The sequence below is a fragment of the Lepidochelys kempii genome, chromosome 4 (genome assembly GCF_965140285.1).
Source record: "Lepidochelys kempii isolate rLepKem1 chromosome 4, rLepKem1.hap1, whole genome shotgun sequence".
Taxonomy (NCBI): domain Eukaryota; kingdom Metazoa; phylum Chordata; order Testudines; family Cheloniidae; genus Lepidochelys; species Lepidochelys kempii.
The window spans coordinates 121,294,352-121,309,683 of record NC_136383.1 but is presented as its reverse complement, the minus strand read 5'-3'; the positions used below and the strand labels follow the sequence as shown (position 1 = coordinate 121,309,683).

The 15,332-nt window shown below is 45.4% G+C and overlaps 1 protein-coding gene across 7 annotated transcripts in view; it reads left to right on the top strand.

Annotated features, from left to right (window-relative positions):
* The window catches only part of RGS12 (regulator of G protein signaling 12), a 183,552-nt gene that overhangs the window by 101,671 nt on the left and 66,549 nt on the right, over window positions 1–15,332 (top strand). The window lies entirely within an intron of this gene.

The window sequence follows — 15,332 nt, the reverse complement described above, 5'->3', positions numbered from 1 at the left end:
GTGCAGCAGTCTGGGAGCTGACCTTATTCGTGAAGACAGAGGCAAAAAAAGCATTGAGTACATCAGCTTTTTCATCTGTCACTAGGTTGCCTCCGTCATTCAGTAAAGGGCTCACATTTTCTGCTAGCTGCAACTCCAAGTGTGATTTGGCCTTCCTGATTTGCCTCCTGCATGCCTAAGCAATATTTTTATACTCCTCCCTGGTCATTTGTCCAATCTTCCACTTCTTGTAAGCTTCTTTTTTGTGTATAAGATCAGCAAGGATTTCACTGTTAAGCCAAGCTGGTCGCCTGCCATATTTACTATTCTTTCTACACATCGGGATGGTTTGTTCCTGCAACCTCAGTAAGGATCTTTAAAATACAGCCAGCTCTCCTGGACTGCTTTCTCCCTCATGTTATTCTTCCAGGGGATCCTGCCTATCAGTTCCCTGAGGGAGTCAAAGTCTGCTTTTCTGAAGTCCAGGGTCCGTATTCTGCTGCTGTCCTTTCTTCCTTGTGTCAGGATCCTGAACTCAACCATCTCATGGTCTCTGCCTCCCAGGTTCCCATCCACTTTTGCTTCCCTTACTAATTCTTCCCAGTTTGTGAGCAGCAGGTCAAGAAGAGCTCTGCCCCTTGTTGGTTCCTCCAGCACTTGCACCAGGAAATTGTCCCCTACAGTTTCCAAAAACTTCCTGGATTGTGTGTGCACCGCTGTATTGCTCTCCCATCAGATATCAGGGTGATTGAAGTCTCCCATGAGAACCAGGGCCTGCGATCTCGTAACTTCTGTTAGTTGCCAGAAGAAAGCCTCATCCACCTCATCCCCCTGGTCTGGTGGTCTATAGCAGACTCCCATACCACGACATCACCCTTGTTGCTCACATGTCTAAACTTAATCCAGAGACTCTCAGGTTTTTCTGCAGTTTCATACCGGAGCTCTGACCAGTCATACTGCCTTTTCTGCCCTGCCTGTCCTTCCTGAACAGTTTATATCCATCCATGACAGTACTCCAATCATGTGACTTATCCCACCAAGTCTCTGTTATTCCAATCACATCATAATTCCTTTACTGTGCCAGGACTTCCAGGTTTCCCAGGCTTCTTGCATTTGTGTACAGGCACTTGAGATAATTTGCCGATCGTCCCTCTTTCTCAGTATGAGGCAGGAGTCCTCCCCTCGTGCGCTCTCCTGCTTGTGCTTCCTCCCGGTATCCCACTTCCCCACTTACCTCAGGGCTTTGGTCTCCTTCCCCTGGTGAATCTAGTTTAAAGCCCTCCTCACTAGGTTAGCCAGCCTGCTTGCGAAGATGCTCTTCCCTCTCTTCGTTAGGTTGAGCCTGTCTCTGCCTAGCACTCCTCCTTCTTGGAACACCATCCCATGGTCAAAGAATCCAAAGCCTTCTCTCTGACACCACGTGCGTAGCCATTTGTTGACTTCCACAATTCGACGGTCTCTAACCGGGCCTTTTCCTTCCACAGGGAGGCACCACTTGCGCCTCAAACTCCTTTATCCCTATTCCCAGAGCCATGTAGTCTGCAGTGATCCACTCAAGGTCATTCTTGGCAGTATCATTGGTGCCCACTCAGTTAAAGAATAAAAGAAAAAAAATTTATTGTTTGTTGGAAGAAAATGAGGCACAAAACTACAATTGCTCCTTGACAGATGGTAGCAGTGGTCCTAGAATAGGATGAAATAAAATGCAGTGTAAAAATGTCCTGGAGCATACTGACTCATGGACAAAGAAGGCTGAGAGGAGTCAATGTGAATAGTCATTTCATAGCATATTTGAATGTCATAAGTCTGTATAGATGTCTGTGAGGGGCTGGAGGAAAATAACCGTTTTTAAGAAATTTTGGGACAAAGGCAAAGAGTAACTTTGATCACTCAAGCCTACTATTTTTTTTTTCAGAGAAGTGTCCCAAAGGATTCCTAGATGCAACAAACTGTTAATCTTTGGTTTCAACCAGAAAAGCCAAAGTGAGCCAGATGCTAGCCCTTATGGAGATAAAAGCATGATGTGGGTGTCACCATTCTGGGGGCACTCAGGACTGAGAATCACCTTGTTACCCTCTGCCTCCAGCCTGAGAGAGTATTGCCTGTGTCTGGTTTGGTGTCTGCTCCCCAAGGCCACCAGTCTTTCAGGAAATCAAGCAGTCTCCTCAGGGCTATGTCAGCCCTTCCTTCACCTTGCAGGTTGACAATATATTCACCCCAGGTCATGAGGCACTTTGAATCATTCCCCTGTGATCCTCTGCCCCAAAAGAACAATGTGCCCCACTTTACTGGTTTTAAATAACATGAGATTGGTCATACTGTGTCAGACCAATGGTCCATTTAGCCCAGTTTCCCGCCTTCTGACAGTATCTGGTACCAGATGCTTCTGAGGGAATGAACAGAACAGGGCAATTTATCAAGTGATCATCCACTCCCTGTCGTCCACTCCCACCTTCTGAGAGTTGGAGGCTTAGGGCAGGGGTTCTCACAACCAATTTTTTGATGGCCTTAGAGTGCGGCCACCAACTCTTACTGATGGTCTCACTGACACTGTTTCCTAAAATACTTAATTAACTTTAGGAAAAACAATTAAATATGCACAGATACACATGCAAATCATTGTAACGTATATTTGTAGGTTTTTTTTTGGCAGACTCAATAACAAAAATAATGCTGCCTCCCACTTGGGGAATGATATTTGTATATTTGTTAATATCACAGCACACTTAGTAGCTTCCTGGAAGGCTATGAAAAGTGATACTTGTATGTTTGTTAATCTCATTTATCACTTTTCACAGATGGCTAGTAAGTCTGCTGTGAAAAGTGGATACTTGCATGTTTGTTAATATCACTTTTCTCAGCAAGCCCCAGGACCCATTAAGCCCTGGATGGGGCGGGGTAGGCCACAAGGGGAGGCAGCAGGGGCCAGAGTCCGCGTGGGATGGATGCGGGGTGTGGGAGGCAGCGGGAGCCAGTGAGGATGGGTGATGAGTCCCACCGTTGCGTGTCCAGAGCCAGTGCCTGTTGTCTGCTGCCATGCGGCTAGGGCCATAGTTCAGTGCCCGCGGCCAGAGCCCAGAGCTGGGGCCAGGAACTGTGTGTTTGGCGCTCATTGACGTGCAGCCGGAGCTGTGGGTCAGCGCCTGGGACCAGTGCCTGCTGCCGCAGGGCCAGAGCCCGCCCGGAGCTGGGTGCCGGAACCCGGGGCTGCGTGCCTGGAGCCAGGAGTCATTGCCCACTGCTGTGTGACTGGAGCCAGCGCTTGCTGCTGCTCAGCCTGGGCCAGGGGTTGGCACCCGGGGCTGGCTCCTGTCACCATGTGGCCAGAGCCCAGGAACAGAGCCATGGGTCAGTGCCTGCTGCTGTGAAGCTAGGGCAGGGGATCAGCACTGGTGCTGTGCGGCTGGAGCCTGGGGCCAGCACCTGCCAACACACGGCTGGAACTGGGGTCCAGAGGCCAACTGAAGCTCGATGGCCAGAGCCAGGTGTCAGCACCTGTGGCTCCGTGGCCAGAGCCAGGGATTGATGCCCAAAGCCCCATGGTGGAGCCCGCTCCCGTGCAGCTGGGGCTGGAGGTCATCAGTGCCTGGGGCCAGCACCTGCCACTGCATGGCAGGAGCTTGGGACTGTAGCTAAGGGCCAGTGTTTGCTGCCACACAGCTGGAGGCCAGGGCTGTGTGGCTGGAGCCAGAGGGGTCAGTACTCACTGCCCTGTGATTGGAGACCAGGGCTGCATGGCCAGGCTCCTGATGTCCCGTTGCTGGAACCTGCTGACCAAACCCTCTCCCCACAAGGTGGGTCAAGAACTCGCCTTACTCCTGCAGAGTTGTGCCTCACCTCTCTCCAGAGGTGGTGTAGGGCGGCATATCCAGGAGCAAAAAGGAGTGGGTGGGAGGGGCCGATGCTTTGCTTCTGACCTCCAACCCCACCATCGTCCACTAGGCTGTTGTGGCCACACGAAAACCCCTGGGTGGCTGCATTTGAGAAACGTTGGCTTAGGGACATCCAAAGCATGGGGTTGCATCGCTGACCATCTTGGCTAATAGCCATAGATGGATCTATCCTCCATGAACTTATCTAATTCTTTTTTTAATCCAGTTATATTTTGGTCTTTGCAACATCCCATAATAATGAGTTCCAGAGGTCATCTATGTGTTGTGTGAAGAAGGACTTCCTTGTGTTTGTTTTAAACCTCCTGACTATTAATGTAATTGGATGACCCCTGGTTTGTGTGTATGTAAAGGGGTAAATAATGTTTCCTTATTCACTTTCTTTACATTCATGATTTTATAGGCCTCTGTCATATCCCCCCTTAGTTGTCTCTTTTCTACGCTCAACAGTCCCAGTCTTTTTAATATCTTCTTCTATGGAAGCTCTTCCAAACCCCTAATCTTTTTTGTTGCCCTTCTCTGTACTTTTTCCAATTCTAATATATATTTTTTGGGATGGGGCAACCAGAGCTGCACACAATATTCAAGGTGTGGGCGTACCATAGATTAATATAGAGACATTATGATATTTTTCTGTATTATCTATCCCTTTTCTAATGATTCCGAATATTCTGGTACCTTTTTTGGCTGCTGCACACTGAGAAGTTGTTTTCAGAAATGTAGCCACAATGACTCCAAGATCTCATGCTTGAGTGATAACAGTTAATTTAGACCCCATTATTTAGTATTATAGTTGGGATTATGTTTTTCAGTGTGCATTACTTTGCTTTTATCAACATTGAATTTCAGCTGCTATTTTCTTGCCCAGTCACACAGTTTTGTGAGATCCCTTTGTAACTCTTTGCAGTCTGCTTTGGACTTAACTGTCTTGAATAATTTAGCATTGTCCTCAAACTTTGCCACCCCACTGTTTATCTCTTTTTTCAGATCATTTATGATCATGTTGAACAGTGCTGGTCCCAGTCAGATACTGGGGGATCCTGCTATTTATTGCTCTCTATTGTGAAAACTGACCATTTATTCCTACCCTTTGTTACCTATATTTTAATCAGTTACTGATCCATGAGAGGACTTTCCCTCTTATCACATGACTGTCTGCTTTGCTTAAGAGCCTTTGGTGAGGAGCTTTGTCAAAGTCTTTCTGAAAATCCACGTAAACAATATCCACTATCACCCTTGTTCACGTGTTTGTTGATCCCCCTCAACGAATTCTGATCGATTGGTGAGGCATGATTTCCCTTTACTAAAGCCGTGTTGAATCTTCCCCCCCAACTTATTGTGTTCATCTATGTGTCTGATAATTCTGTTCTTTACTGTAGTTTAAACCAATTTGCCTGGTACTGAAATTAGGCTTACTAGCCTGTAATTGCCAAGGTGGCCTCTGGAGCCTTTTTTAAAAATTGGTGTTACAATAGCTATCTGCCAGTGATCTGGTACAGCGATTGATTTAAGCAATAGGTTATATAACTTGGTTATATAACACAGCAGTTTCATATAGAAGTTCCTTCAGAATGTTTGGGTGAATACCATCTGGTTCTGGTGACTTATTACTGTTTAATTTATCAATTTGTTCCCAAACCTCCTCAACTGACACTTCAATTTGGGATAGTTCCTCAGATGTGTCTCCTAAAAGGAATGGCTCATGTATGTGACTCTTCCCCACATCCTCTGCAGTGAAGATGGATGCAAAGAATTAATTTAGCTTCTCTGCAACAGCCATGTCTTCCTTGAGTGCTTCTTTAGCAGTTTGATTGTCCACTGGCGCACTGACTGGCAGCCTTCGTGCTTCTGATGTACTTTAAAAAATCTTAAACCACCTTAAATCACCTCTCTTGTAAACCACACAGCACTTGTGAGCACTTATAATTAAACAAATGTAGGTTTATTTAAGAAATAATTATGATTTAGTTATAAACAAGAGAGTTTATAAACAAATGATTGCAATGCAAAACAAAACCATAAAACATGAACCCGGTCCTTTCTTACCTAGTAAAGTAGGTTCCCCGCCTCCCCAAAGTTCAGTCTGTTGCAGAGCTGGCTGGCTTCATAGAACCAGGAACCAATTTTTCATGAGAACTCAAGATGTCTCCTGAATGAAAGGATTCAGAGGATTTCCCCCTCCTCTCTGTTATATTGAAACGGTCTTTGGTTTCTATTCATAGACGGGTGAAACTCCTGCCTCGTTGTAATGTTCCTTTTCTACATTTTAAGAGGTTTTGATTGTTTACAATTGTCTCTGATGGTTTTCCATGAAAGTCTTGGGATTGAGCAAGGCTAAACAACTGAGTCTTTGTATTTCAGGACAGGGTGACATCACTGAGACATATTAACCCCATGTGTTTAATTTCCCCCTGAGGTCCATAAAGCACGCTTTCAGTATAAATACATTAGTCTTTAAATTTACCTGTACATACATCTCACAATGTTTATGACTTTTAACAAGTTATAAGCTTTCTGTTGACACCTTACATGTGACTCTTTATGGATAAATATCCGGTAAGACATTTGTTTGGTATAGTGAGTTTGTCATGTCTGAGGTGAGAATTGTTTGCAAAGATTAGGGGACTCTTTGCCAAGGAACCTTTGTGTCACAGTGGGGTATTTGGGGAGGGAATTTGAAGGATGAATCTGACTGAGTAATAGTGTGTGCAGAGGTGAAACTAAGCCGGTACGCCCTGGTACGGCATACCGGCAAGAGCCAGTGCGCCGTACTGGTACCAGCTTTCACAGATGTCAATTTAAAGCCCCGGGGTAGCGGCAGCGGGGCTCCGGCGGGGATTTAAAGGGCCCCGAAGCTCCAGCTGCCGCTGCTGCTACTGCCCCAACCCTTTAAATTCCCACTTGAGCCCTGCTGCCCGAGCCCTGGGGTAGCGGCGGCAGAGCTCCGGAGTTCCAGCCGCTGCTACCACCCCAGCCCTTTAAATCTCCACCAGAGCCCTGCTGCCGAAGCCCTGGATGAGTGGTGGTGGGGCTCCGGCAGTGATTTAAAGGGCTGGGGTGGTAGTAGCAGCTAGAGCCCCGGGGCCCTTTAAGCACCCACCGGAGCCCTGCCACCGCTACCCCAGGGCTTGGGCAGCAGGGCTCAGGCAGGGATTTAAAGGGCTCGGGCCTCCGGCAGCTGCTACCACAGCGGAGCCCCAGGCCCTTTAAAGCTCTGCCAGAGCCCCAGAGTAGCGATGGCAGCCAGGAGCCCCCAGGGCTCCTCAGTGATTTAAAGGGCCTGGGGCTCTGCTGCGGTAGTGGCAGCTGGAGCCCTGGACCCTTTAAATTGCCCCCGAGTCCCGGGGCTCCCAGCCGCCTCTGCAGCTGGTAGCTCAGGGGTGATTTAAAGGGCCCGGGGCTCCCAGCCTCCACTACCACAGCTGGAGCCCCGGGCCCTTTAAATCAAGATTTAAAGGGCCTGGGGATTTAAGGCCCTGCCTCTTCTGGTTGAGGCGACACCCCCTGCTCAGGACTCCGGCGTACCAGTAAGTCCTTTAATTTACTTTCACCCCTGAGTGTGTGTAATTAGATGTGACTAGCCAAGAGGATTGTGTATACAAAGTGGAAATGGAGTCCTTGGAGGCAGTAGTTAGGTATAACAAAGAACCAGCAGCACTTGCAGGGACTGGAATAAAATGAGGAATTCTGAAGGCCCTCCCAAAACTGTTTTGAGAGGGACTGTGAGTATTGCTTTCAGAAACCATTTGGGGATAGGTAAGGGGGCAGGAATTCAGACTGAGAAGCCACAAGAGAACTAGTGGAGACCGTGTACAACAGAATGTTTATTTTCTGCACTGAGCAGACAAATCTCAGATTTTTCTGTCTAGCTGACTCTCACATTTGCCATCTGCACAGCTCCATCAGAGGTTTGTGCAAAGCAAAGTAATTTTAATTTGTAAATTCACACCTACTCTACTCTGAAATTACCTTAATCCCAGTCATTGAAACAGATTGCAGAAAGTAAAATAAATAGAGGCATTTATTAATACTTCTGGGAAAAAAATCTTGTCCCATGTTTTCAGATTAACTGAAACCATTGCAGAAATCTGTGCAGATTTTGGAAGGACACTGACTGAGCATGTGTTTGGGATTAGAAAGGATCTTTCAGGTGAATTGTTTTGGAATAGTTATTCATATTAATAGTTAAAAAATTCCCTTTCTGAAATAATCTGAATTGGTTTAATAAAATCTGTAAATATTTACAATTCTGGGACTATTTTAAGATGGTTCTTGTGGCCCAACTCCCAGCTCCTATTGGCTGGGAACTGTGGCCAATGGGAGCTGCGGGGTCGGTGCCTGCAGGTGGAGGCAGCACATGGAACTAGCAGCTGAGGGAGGGAAGTTCCTGTTACTTTTCTGGGAGCCCCGTATCCCCCGGTAAGCACTGCCCCGCACCCTAGCCCTGAGCGCCCCCCCCAAAAAAAACCTCTTGCTGCTAGGGGTAAGGGGGGCCCAAGACTGCCCCAGCAGCAGCCAGTGTGACTGGCCCAGGGGCTGCCTGAGCTGCTCAGGCGGCTCCCAAGCCAGCTGCACTAGGCTGCTGCAGAAGTCACCAAGGTCACGGAAAGTCATGGAATCCATGACAAACATAGAGCCTTATTATTAAGACAAAAAATTCATATTGCCTCTACATAAATCCATGGTACGCCCACTTCTGGAATACTGTGTGCAGATCTGGTCACCCCATCTCAAAAAAGGAATTAGAAAATATTCAGAAAAGGGCAACAAAAATTATTAGGGGTATGGAACGGCTTCTGTATGAGGAGAGATGAATAAGACTGGGACTTTTCAGGTTGGAAAAGAGACGACTAAGGCGGGATATGATTGAGGTCTTTTAAACCATGACTGGTGTGGAGAAAGTAAATAAGGAAGTGTTATTTACTCCTCATAACACAAGAACTAGGGGTCACCAAATGAAATTAATAGGCAGCAGGTTTCAAACAAACAAAAGGAAGTATTTCTTCACACAACACAGAGTCAACGCTTTGCCAGAGGACATTGTGAAGGCCAAGACTATAACATGGTTCAAAAAAGAACTAGATAAATTCATGGAGGATAGGTGCATCAATGGCTATTAGCCAGGATGGGTAGGGATGGTGTCCCTAGCTTTGGTTTGCCAGAAGCTGGGAATGAGCGACAGGGAATGGACCACTCAAGGATTACCTGTTCTGTTCATTCGCTCTAGGGCACCTGGCATTGGCCACTGTCAGAAGACAGGATACTGGGCTAGATGGACCTTTGGTCTGACCCAGGATGGCCATTCTTATGTTCTGTTTCACGCTTCAATCAACCACCACTCAAGGCCTACCTGGAACAAAGCACTCCCTGTTCACACTTTTCAAACAAACAAACATGTAGTCAAGCAGTCCCTGCAACAAGCACCAGTCACACACTAGTCAAACAGATGGTCACAGCAGAAACACTCAGATACCTATCCCATTAACTCAAAACACAGCCCCCCCAATGCAGCACCTACCTCAAGAGCACTCTTCTCGGATAGCTTCAAGGCAAACTCCCTCTGTTTGCTTCCCCTCTGTTCATTCCTCTTTCTTGAGTGATAACTGCTAATTTAGACCACATCATTTTGTATGTAGAGTTGGGATTATGTTTTCCAATGTGCATTACTTTGCATTTGTCAACACTGAATTTCATCTGTCATTTTGTTGCCCAGTTACTCAGTTTTGTGAGGTCCCTTTGTAACTCTTTGTAGTCTGCTTTGGCTCTATCTTGAGTAATTTAGTATCATTTGCAAACTTTGCCACCTCACACTTCACTGCCTTTTCCAGATGATTTAGGAATATATTGAACACCACAGATTCCAGTACAGAACCTTGCGGGACCCCGCTATTTACCTCTCTCCATTTTGAAAACTGACCCTTTATGCCTACTCTTTGTTTCCTATCTTTTAACCAGTCATTGATCCATGAGAGAACCTTCCCTCTTATCCCATGACTGTCTACTTTGCTTAACAGCCTTTGGTGGTCTTGTCAGTCTTTCTGAAAGTCCACGTACACTATATCCACTGGACCACCCTTGTTAACATGCTTGTTGGCCCCCTCAAAGAATTCTAATAGATTGGTGAGGAGACATTTCCCTTTGCAAATGGCGTGTTGACTCTTCCCAAACATATCGTGTTCATCTATATGTCTTACAATTCTGTTCTTTAGTATAGTTTCATCCAGTATGTCTGGTCCTGAAGTTAGGCTAACTGACCTGTAATTGCTAGGATTGCCTCTGGAGTTTTTTTTTTGTTTTTTTTTTAAATGGCATTACATTAGCTACTCTCCAGTCATCTGTTACAGAGATTGATTTAAGTGATAGGTTATATACCAATTAGTTGTTCTGCAATGTCATATTTGAGTTCCTTCAGAACTCTTGAATGAATATTGTGACGGGATCCCTGGGGCACAGCCTGGGACCGTGGAACTGCTGTGCCCCCTTAACTCTCCAACCTGGACTGTCTCTCACATTGCTTTGCTGGTGACAAGCAGCAAGCTGTTGTCACTCAGCACAACCGAATGTGGAGTCCCACACTGAGCTAGATTGCATGAATGCTCCCAGAGCCACTCATGAATCACACAGAGAAGGGCACCAGCCAAATCCCCCCCTGCTCCTGGCCTTGTACCTCAGGAATATACCGTCTTGGACTGCTCTAGATGAGCAGTGCAAATTTATTAATTGGTTCACCACTTCATCAATGGAAAGTAGATTCTCTGAGCAGATTTACCAAACACTTCAGGCAAACTCACTGGTAAAGATAAACAGTTAAACAAGTTTATTGATTACAAAAGATAGATTTTAAGTGATTATAAGTGATGGGCAAAAAGTCAGAGTTAGTTACCAAAAGAAAATAAAATGTAAGCATGCAGTCTAAACTCTCAACCCTATTAGACTGGGTAAGATCTAGATTAAGAATTTTTTCTCTTCCCACTGGATATTACAGTCCTTTATATATAGGTTTGATCCTTAAACCTGGACCAGTCTCCTCTGTTGGAGTTTTCAGTCTTCTGAGTGTCCTTGTTGCTTGCAGCATAGGTGGGGCAGAAGAAAGGCAAAGCAGTGGGCCTCTGTGTTCTGTTTTATACCCTTAGTCCATGTGCTTGGAGAATGAAAATCCAGACATGTTTGTTGGGCATTGCTGGGTCACCAGACAAGGTTGAGCAATTCCCCTGGTGTGGCCTTGTGCAGGTGAGTCATTGAATTGTAACTCCTTTGCTGGACAGCAGCTGTTGATGGTTGTTTAGCACCCACCCGGGGGCGTTGGTTACCTCTTCCCTTGTCATTGTCTCTGGAGAGCTAGTATCTTGGCACTTCCCACAGCATATTTTAGTGAAAACCACACAATTCTTATAATTTCATATGCATTGATGATATACATATTTAGCTAGAACAATAGCTTTCAGCAGGTCATAACCTTTCCCCTGATACCTTATATGGCATTCTTTATATGCAATATCACAGTTATATAGAAATGAGGAATTTGGGGGTTACAGGGTGCTCCCCTGAGGTATAGAATGTCACAAATACCATCTGGTCCTCTTGACTTATTACTATTTAATTTATCAATTTGTTCTGAAGCCTCCTCTACTGAAACCTCAATCTGGGACAGTTCCTTAGATTTGTGTCCTAAAAAGAAAGGCTCAGGCGTGGGAATCTCCACCACATCCTCTGTAGTGAAGACGGATGCAAATAACTCATTTAGCTTCTCCTCAATGGCCATATTTTCCTTGAGTGCTCCTTTAGCACCTCAATTGTTTGGTGGTGCCACTGACTGTTGGACAGGTTTCATGCTTCTAATGTACTTTTAAAAAAGTTGGTTAGTTTATGTGTCTTTTGCTAGTTGTTCTTCAAGTTCTTTCTTGGAGTGCCTTATTATATACTCCTGTGGGGAATTCTGCACCAAAAAATTAAAAATTCTGTGCACAATATTTTAAAATTCTCCAAAATTCTGCATATTTTATTTGTCAAAATAGCACAATATAATCACTCGTTTCAATTATTTTGATAATTTATTGCAAAATACTTGTCAACAAGTATGTCAATACAGACAATAGCAAAAAAGATTCCCCTAGGAGTAGAGAGTTAAAGAAACCCTTACAACAACCCAGTTCCAGTTGCAGGGTGTTGGAGGGAGCTGTGTGTGGCCCCCAGAGCCCAGACACCTGAACTCCCATCCCTCCAGAGCCAAGCCATGGGGCACTTCCTACCCTCCTGCAGACCCTAGCCATGGGACACCCCCCAGACACCAGCACACCCCTGCCCCGCAGAGCCAAGCCATGGGGCAGACACCAGCCCACCCTTCCCACAGCCTCCAGACACCAGCTCCCCCCAACACAGCCCAGACACCAGCATCCCTAGAGCCTTTACTCCCCCCAACTTCTTTACTGTTCCACCAGGGGACATGGTGTGGTGTGGCCCTGCCCTTCCTCACCCTGTGCCAGAGCTGGCTGGATCTCCCAGGCCCTCTCTCATCTGGGGAAGAATGAGGATCAAAGAGTGTGTAGCCTCCAGCCTAGCTAGGCTGGGCACTCCATTCACTGCGAGCTGGGCTCTGCAGAGTTCAGCGGCCCCTAGTGGTGGCCGGAAATTCTGCGGGGAAAACAGGGAATTCTGCAAAATTCTGTATTCCGCAATGGCGCAGAATTGCCCCAGGAGTAATATACTTTTACCCTTGACTTATCAAAGTTTATGCTCCTTTTTCTTTTCATCACTGGGATTTGACTACAGATTTTCAAAGGATGTGGTTTTGCCTCTGCCTCTTTTACTCTGCTGTTTAGCGATGGTGGCATTTTTTGGTCCTTCTAGGGGTTTTTTTATTTGGGGTATACATTTATTGTGAACCTCTGTTTTGGTGTTTTTAAATAGTCCCCGTACAGCCATTTGACCTTTCAGCTGTTCCTTTTAATTTCCGTTTAACTACCTTCTTCATTTTGTTTAGTTCCCCTTTTTGATATTAAATGCTACTGTGTTTGGTTTCTTTGGCATTTTCCCCCCTTCAGTGATGTTAAATTTAATTACATTATGTTTGCTCTTCCTGAGCAGTTCAGATGTATTCACCACTTGGACTAGATCCTGTGCTCCACTTAGGACTAAATCAAGAATTGCCTCTCCAGGATAAGATGCTCCAAGAAGCAGTCATTTATGGTGTCTAGAAGTTTTATCTCTACGTCCTGAGGTGATATTACCCAGTCAACATGACGATAGTTGAAATTCCCTTTTATTATTGCATTTTCTGTTATTCTTTTAAATCTCCCTGAGCATTTCACAGTCACTGTCGCCATCTTGGTCAGTGGTTGGTAGTATGTTCCTACTACTGTTCTCTTATTGTTCAAGCATAGAATTTCTATCCATAGTGATTCTTTGGTACAGTTTGATTCATTTAAGATTTTTATTGTATTTGACTCTATGCTTTCTTTCACATACACCAGCATGACCTACTCTGTCATTCTTTTATGTTTTGTACCCTGGTATTACTGTATCCCGTTGATTATCCTCATTTCACCAAGTTCCTGTGATGCCTCTTACATCATTATCCTCATTTACTACTAGGCACTCTAATTTGCCCATTTTAGCAGTTGTATATAAGCACTTGTACAGTTTGTCAATATTCAGTTGCTTGCCTTCAAGTGTTATATTTAAATGGGACTCTCATGTTTGATTTTTTCCTCACTATCTACTATTTGTACTTTACCAACTTCTTTCCTATTATCTTTACGAGGATATAGACTTCCCCTTTAATAAATGTATCCATAAGGGAAGTCTCTGCCTGTACCATATGGTCCTCTGTGCCTGTTGGCTTTCACCCAGCCCTTAGTTTAAAAAATCCTCTTTAATTTAACCCTTTAACCTTTTTAATTTTACATGCCAGCAGACTGGTTCCATTTTGGTTTAGGTGGAGCCCGTCCTTTCTGCATAGGCTCCTCCTTTCCCAAAAGGTTCCCAGTTTGTAATAAACCTTTAAATCCTCCTCTCTTCACCATTGTCTCATCCACACATTGAGACCTTAGAGTTCTGCCTGTCTTTCTGGCCCTGCTCATGGAACTGGAAGCATTTCACAGAATGTTACCAGGGAGGTCCTGGACCTTAATCTCTTACCTACCAACCAAAATTTGACCTCCAGGACATCTTTTCTACTTTTCCCTATATCACTGGTACCTCCAGGTCCTCTGCAGCATTGCTCTGGGAGGGAGGGGAGAGGATCGGGAACGCGGCATGCTCAGGGGAGGAAGCGGGGAAGAGGTGGGGCCAGGGTGGGGATTTGGGGAAGGAGTCCAATAGGGGCAAGGAGGGGGTGGAGTTGGGGCGGGGACTTTGGGAAAGGGGTTGGAATGGGGGCAGGGCAGGGGTGGAGTTGGGGTGGGATAGGGAGGGGGTCTAGCACACACCGGCGCCAGGAGAAGTTGGTGCCTATGTCTCTGGGGGACATGAGTAATTTGCACCACATGCACACCTACAGCTCCTGCATATGAGGCAGGTAATCATACGTGCTACATGCAGTGCAATAAATTTGACATCGCCCACTGTGCTGCTAGACTTCTGCCTGCAATATTTTTACTCTTGCAGGGGTTGTGTTGTTTTATTGTTTTTGTTTGGAGGTGGGTGTAATTGGCCTAAGTCTGTTTGTTAGGTATGTTTGTTAGGTGTATTGGGGTTATTATTGTTCTTCACCTACAATTTCATCCTTGCAATGAACAACAGCTATCATCCTCTCTTAGCCTTTTTAGTTGCAGCCAGCCTTTTTGGTGTTCTTAAATCACAGCAACATCATATTACAGCTTTTAACATAGTTTATATATATCTGTGGGGTAATGAGAATATTTTATCAACATTGTTTTGTGGTATGTAGTTGGACTAGTGGTTTCTTATTTTAAATGTTTTTGTTTTTTCCTAAGTTCAGATAGAAAATATTTTTAGCTGCACTTCTTACTTTTGTTTTTCCAAAGAGGGTGAAACATTCTATTTAGAAACACTGGAATGGTGTAGTAAACTAGGTTACTGCCGCCTTATTAGCCTTCCAGAGAATTTTTTAGGGGCAGTATCACTTTAAGAAGAATGCAGCATCCCCTAAGAAGGGGAGGCTGAACATTAGCAGGCTCTAAGAAGATCCTTACCATGGGTTGTTTGCCCCACATGGATTTGGAGGTCACTAGGGCCCCAAGGTTTCTTGCAGTCCTTTTGCTGCTGTACGTAGAGCAGGGAAGAGTCCCTGCCAGTGTCAGAACGCTCACTGACCAAGTTTGGAGTGTGTACTGCAAAGCTCTGGCTGTCCAAGGATGAGAAGGTACCTCTGGGGCCAATTTATTACCTACTCCCTTCCTCAGTTGCATCCTTTCCCTCATTTTCCATATTCAGTAGTCAATATCACACACAAATCCCATCCACACAAATCAACTCATAGAGTTTGGAACTGCACATAAGGCT